The following is a 6,929-nucleotide window of genomic DNA, read 5'->3' as shown; positions in this document are numbered from 1 at the left end:
TCTTTGTTTTTCTTCCCCGCAGGCTGTACTGTCTCAGCACCTCGTTGTTGAAACTCGCCGCAGCATGCGGCGGACGGCATCACCTCCAGTACAACCACCGAGGGTTGACAGGAAAAGTTGCTGTAAAACATAGTATAGTAACAGATTATGCATACAGTGTAGAGCTTGTACAGTTCATTTTGTAAGAGAAGTCAGTTCAGTTAAGATATTGGAATTTATGCAATTATATAGTGTTTGTCTTAGGGCAGGACTATGGCCACTTAATTACCATATTGGTCCTCCTCTCAGGTTGACAAAGAGTCCTGTCAAACTCCTGCAGCTCGGTGACAGTCGAGCAGGGCGACAGCAAGAAGTCTTCAACAGGAGGAGCAGGAGGTGACAGGGAGTGCTTTAAGAGCTCATCTATCTGATCCTTCAGATCATGGATGACCTGTTCCATGAGGTGCATGGATGCCCTCATGCCTAAGAAAAAAAAAGTGTTTAGTACTCAGTTATCATACACACACTCACGCATGTGAACAACTTGGGTCTTCTTACCTCTCATTTCCATCTTCATGTCTGAGCCACCTCCCTCTGTGGGACTACTCACCTCCCTCTGTGTGAGTTCTTCTGTTTAAAACAACAACAAAAAGTTATGTTACTCTAGTGCTCCTTATCATTAAATAGTACTTCATTGCAAATGCGAAATTCTAAGCAACTGTACCTGTTGAAGGTAACTCTGGATGCCCATTGGCTTTCAGTCCCACGAGAAGATCATCAAGAGCAGAGTGCTGAATCTGGTGTTTTAAGGCCCAGTGTTGTAAGACGTTTCTGAGTGAACTTTGTGGCTTGCGTTCCTCGCTGCGGGAGTCACTGGTCTCATCCATAAGTTTGTCCATGGGCGTCTCCCACATTTCCTGACAAATTGCCAAAGCAACGCTGCTGCTGTCCCCCTTAGAGCTGCTGGCATTATTCATAGCAAGTTCTGGTTCCTCTTCACACTCCTCAGGCATTTGCTGCAGTGGGTGTTGATGAGGTGGTGGTGGTGGTGGTGGTTGTTGTTGTTGTTGTTGAAGAAGAGCCCGGTCCAGTAGTAGCATCTCTCGTTGTGCCCTCTTCCAGCGCTTTGTGTAATCCTGCCTATCTTTCCTTTTCATTGTGTACAGTTGTAATGCTAAAATCAAAAAATGTGCAGTGTTAACAACGCACGTGACAGGATTTCTAATTGTAGTTTTTAAATGGGACACAGCCAAATAAATTAAATTTAGTAAAAGGTCTTATTTGTAAAAAAGAAAAACCGCAAGCAGGTTAACATGACACAAAACCTGCACAGAATGCAGGCAAAGCATATAACACTGGTTGTGGTGATTAACTGGACGTAGGTTCAATCTGAACCATTGACCATTTATTCTCAGTCAATATTTTTGGCTGTAACAGTAACTAAAGTTATCGTAGCGTTACAATGATTTTGTCAAACTTGTTGTTTTTTAAAGAGACAATGCTCAATACAGCACTTTGGCCTTCGCTACTAGCTAGTTAGCAGCTAGCTAGCTAGTAGCACAAAGCTAGTAGGTTAGCCTGCAGTTTTGTGAACAGAGCTTCTCTGTTGCCAGACTATAACAAAGTGTTACAACCACAACATCATGTAACTGTATCACTTACTTTTTTGTGAGAAGCGTTGTTGGTTGTTGGTCACTGGTGTTGCTGTTGGTTGTTTTTCCAAGACAGTAAACGCTGAACTAGGCTCTTCTATACTTATCCATTTCTTCCAGCCAATCAGGAACGTCCGTGATACGTCACACATCTTGACGTCAGGAAACCTGGCCAATCAGCATTTTAGAATGTCATTTCAAACTGAAATGGAGTGTTGCTCTCTCCAGCACATAAGTATCACCCAATGCAGTGTGTTCACGGCATTGTCTGAACTGAATAGGTATGAATAACCATTGTCAAACGTATCACTTTATAGAGGAGCAATCATTGTCACACAATGCTCGTACACGGCATTGGAATGTCTACACATTACAATTCTAAACAGAGATGAATAACCATTGAGTCAAACATATCACTATTTGGACTTTTAATGTTCAGACAAAAGCTACATGCAAATGAGTGTAAAATTGCATCGGTTAAACGTTAGTTTTTGGTTTGGTTTGAACTATCTTTTAGAGAACCAAAAATTAACGTTCCCTAAACGTTCTGTGTTAGTGGGGCTCCAACTAGTATCACAACTTAAAATAGCTGTTACTGTTAAGTCTTTAGAAAAAATCCTGAGATTCAGTTGTCAGAAAAACAACCCCATAGATTAACACTATGTAAAATCAATCCAATGCCAATGCTTGAGTTAGACCAACGTCAAAGTCTTACAGTAAGCAACCTTCTCTGCTCATGATCTTCTCCATAGTCCCGATGTTTCTTCTGGAATCTTCTGTGTTGTGATATAGAAGCAGTGGAAGTGGTTCCTTACAAAGATTAACCATCTTAAATACTGAATGCAGCCATTACCACTGAAGTACACCTTCTTTTTGAGCAATTTCAGTGGTCTTGGTAAGTAATGAATGGCTTCATGAATAGACAATCATCATCCCAATGTATTCCATTAACAGTCTATGAGTGGTCAATTAGAGTCCAGTGACTTTCTTTGGGGCAACTCCTTTTTCCTCCAGATAGAGCACATTCAGCATTAGAAAGTACCAGTTAGTGCTGAATATCTATTCAAAAACTCCCATTCTTTTATTTATTTAGCTAGCGGTGGACAACGAATGAACTCACAACCAAGACAACCCCAAAGAGAAGCACTTATGAACCCAATAATCATCAGTGTCTCCATTTGAGATGATCTGAATGTGATTACAATGACATCCATCTTCAGTTACAGTCTGTAGCATTGTCATGTCCAACTGCCCCAACAAGTAGCACTTACTGAATTCAACAGTCAAGTCAATGCTAAAGTTAGGGTTATGAGAATGTCAGCATTGTTCAACCAGTAATGGAGAATATCCTCTTTAAACATTTCTTTATGGAGGAAATCCTGGACTTCAGGGATCAGCAAAACTACCCCAACAAGTAGCACTTACTGCATAAACAACTCAAGTCAGTGTTTGTGTTTGGGTAGTTTTTCTGTCAGATGATTTCCTTTTACTAGTGTTGGGAAGAATTGTGAAACAGACTGTTTCTGCATATGTTCAGAGATGTGTCTAATGATGAACTCACTACCAAGACAACCCCAAAGAGAAGCACTTATACAATTTCTATACACGTTTCAACACTGATAATGCAAGGAAATGTACTGCGGTGTTAGAGAATGTAATCTGTGATGTGAACTTGGACAGAATCATAATTGAACCTCACACTGTTACTAAGGTGTTTAAAACAATGCAAACAACCAAAGCTACTGGCCCTGATAACCTGTCTGCTTTTCTTTTAAAAACTTTTGCAGAAGAACTGTCACCAGCCTGGCATAAACTTTTCCAACTTTCTATAGATACGTTTGCAATACCAAATCTGTGGAAAAAATCTATTATTATTCCAGTACCCAAAAAGGTCTGTCCCCAGGAGAATAATGATTATCGGCCGGTGGCCATTACCTCTAATGTTTTTAAATCAATGGAAAGGCTTCTGATAGAGAAACTCCATACCGATGTGGATCACATGTTAGATAGATACCAATTTGCGTACACAAAAAATTGTAGTACAAGTGATGCCATATCAACAATAATGCACCTTACTCTGAAGCACCTTGAAAGTCCTGTTGCATATGCCAGATTGCTTTTTGTTGATTTTAGTTCTGCCTTTAACTCAATTCAACCAGATATCATGCTGAGGAAACTAGTTCAGTTAAATGCAAATCCTTCACTCTTTCTTGTCAAACAGGCCACAGCAGGTGAAGTTTAACTCCGTCATGTCTGATTTAACAGCGTGCAGCACTGGCGCCCCCCAAGGGTGTGTCAGTTCTCCCCTCTTGTTTACATTGTACACAAATGACTGCATTAGCTCTGAGCCAAACCAACATATAGTAAAATTTTCCGATGACACTGTCCTCCTCAGTTTGCTTACTAGAGAAAGCAATACAAGCATCCACCAGGTTGCTGTGGACAAGTTTGTCAACTGGTGTGATTCACACCAACTTCATATTAATACAAGTAAAACTTTGGAAATGCTGGTAGATCCTAGATCAGCTGGAGACCAGAGCCCTGTATCCATCCATGGTCATGACATCAAGCAGGTGACCTCTTTTAAATATCTAGGAGTGTATATTGACAAGGATTTGAGTTGGGGCACACATGTAACAAATGTCTGTGCCAGAACTCATCAGCGTCTCCACTTCTTGCGCAGACTGAGAGTGTTTGGGGTCTGTAAAAATATCATGGTAATCTTCTATAGAGCAACAATAGAGTCAATTCTTCGGTATGGTATTACCAGCTGGTTTGGGAATTTGACAGTAAAATCTAAAACCCAGATTTTGAATCTGGTTAAAACGGCAGGTAAAATGATGGGAACACCTGCACCTCTCAACCCGCAGGAGCTTTTTGAACAGGCAATAATCAGGCAGGCTAAGACCATTCTGTCTGATAACTCTCATGTTCTGTTTTCACAGTTTGAGCTGTTGAACTCAGGAAAGAGGTACAGGGTTCCTTTGTGCAAACATAACAGGTATAAGCACTCATTTGTCCCTGTTGCAGTAAAGCTCATTAATGAGCAGAGATGAAAGTATGACTATGAATATTTGTAATGTAATATTGCAATGTTCAACCAGTAATGGAGAATATCCCTTTTAAACATTTCTTCATGGAGTAAATCCTGGACTTCAGAGGTCAGCAAAACAAATAATTTCTTTAATAATTTCTTTTGTTGTAGACAAGATTATAGACTATTAGCAGTTAAAGTTAAATTTGGCCACAATGCAAAAGTAGCTGTGTGCAGTCAATTGAGGAAGTGGTTCAATGGGAGGCCGCTGATGCATAAAAGGTTATGCTAGCTAGAAGTCTGTGAGGTTATGGTAAATGTTTGAGGGAGAGAAGAGGGCGTGGTGCCATACAGGTTATTAAAGTGAAAGTGTACCATGATGATTGAGTGGTAATGTGCTAGAGGTTTAATGGCAGGAAATAGTCCAGTAGGGATGAGTGTTTAGGTGCTTGATCAAAAAGGTCACAACGAGGAGGGAGGGGTTTTTGTCACCCCCCATTCAGAGAATGAACAGACTCCTGCCAACCTGGGGTGAGGAGAAAGGACACCTCAATGGTTTTTATATATTATTACTTTATGCTATTATATTTAGCTGTTTTTTAAACTGATGAATACACTATTACAGTCATGTATACAGTGGACATTTAGTTGATCAATTTCATAATTTTTTTAGTTTCTAGATTTCAGAGTCCAAGAGAGCGACAGAGTTAGAGGGAGGTACGTAGGCTGTGCATCATATTCTAGAATTGTAGATAAGTGTTTTTATTTTATCTTAATAGTAATTTCCTGAGTAACATTATCTTCTGCCAACTTTTAAAGTGCTCATATATCTGTAGACTGCTTACGCATTCAGGTGGTCCACCATCATCTGCCACACTTTCTTGTTTCATTACAGCGTTGCAGTTGTTTCATTAAACTTTGCCTGAGAGATTTACAGTGAGGAAAAGAAGTATTCGAACAATCTGCAAGTTTGCAACTTCTCCCACATAGAAATCATGGAGGGGTCTGAAAGGTGCATGTCCACTGTGGGAGACATAATCTAAAAAAAAAAATCCAGAAATCACAATGTATGATTTTTGAACTATTTATTTGTGTGATACAGCTGCAAATAAGTATTTGAACACTTGAGAAAATCAATGTTAATATTTGGTACAGTAGCCTTTGTTTGCAATCACAGAGGTCAAACGTTTCCTGTAGTTTTTCACCAGGTTTGACACCCTGCAGAAGGGATTTGGGCCCACTCCTCCACACAGATCTTCTCTAGATCAGTCTCTCTAACTGAGGGAAGGAGGTTGTTCCCCAAAATCTCACAATACATGGCCCCGGTCCTCCTCTCCTTAATACAGTGCAGTCGCCCTGTCCCATGTGCAGAATACCACCCCCAAAGCATGATGCTACCCCCCCCCATGCTTCACAGTAGGGATTGTGTTCTTGGGGATGGTCCTCATCATTCTTCTTCCTCCAAACACAAGTTAGTGGAATTATGACCAAAAAGTTGTATTTTGGTCTCATCTGACCACATGACTTTCTCCCATGACTCCTCTGGATCATCCACATGGTTTTTGGCAGACTTAAGACGGGCCTTGACATGTGCTGGTTTAAGCAGGGGAACCTTCCGTGCTATGCATGATTTCAAACCATGACGTCTTAGTGTATTACCAACAGTAACCCTGGAAATGGTGGTCCCAGCTCTTTTCAGGTCCTGGACCAGCTCCTCCTGTGTAGTTCTGGGTGGATTTCTCACCTTTCTTGGGATCATTGAGACCCCACGAGGTGAGATCTTACATGGAGCCCCAGTCATAGGGAGATTGACAGTCATGTTTAGCTTCTTCCATTTTCTAATGATTGCTCCAACAGTGGACCTTTTTTCACCAAGCTGCTTGGACATGTCCCCGTAGTCCTTTCCAGCCTTGTGGAGGTGTACAATTTTGTCTCTAGTGTCTTTGGACAGCTCTTTGGTCTTGGCCATGTTAGTAGTTGGATTCTTACTGATTGTATGGGGTGGACAGGTGTCTCTATGCAGCTAACAACCTCAAACAGGTGCATCTAATGTAGGATAATAAATGAAGTGGAGGTGGACATTTTGAAGGCAGACTAACAGGTCTTTGAGGGTCAGAATTGTAGCTGATAGACAGGTAATCAAATACTTATTTACAGCTGTATCATTCAAATGAATAGTTAAAAAATCAAATATTGTGATTTCTGGATTTTTTTTTAGATTATGTCTCTCACAGTGGACATGCACCTACGATGACAATTTCAGA

The sequence above is a fragment of the Etheostoma spectabile genome, unplaced genomic scaffold (genome assembly GCF_008692095.1).
Source record: "Etheostoma spectabile isolate EspeVRDwgs_2016 unplaced genomic scaffold, UIUC_Espe_1.0 scaffold00003606, whole genome shotgun sequence".
In the NCBI taxonomy this organism is placed as follows: domain Eukaryota; kingdom Metazoa; phylum Chordata; class Actinopteri; order Perciformes; family Percidae; genus Etheostoma; species Etheostoma spectabile.
This window is presented reverse-complemented; position numbering follows the sequence as displayed.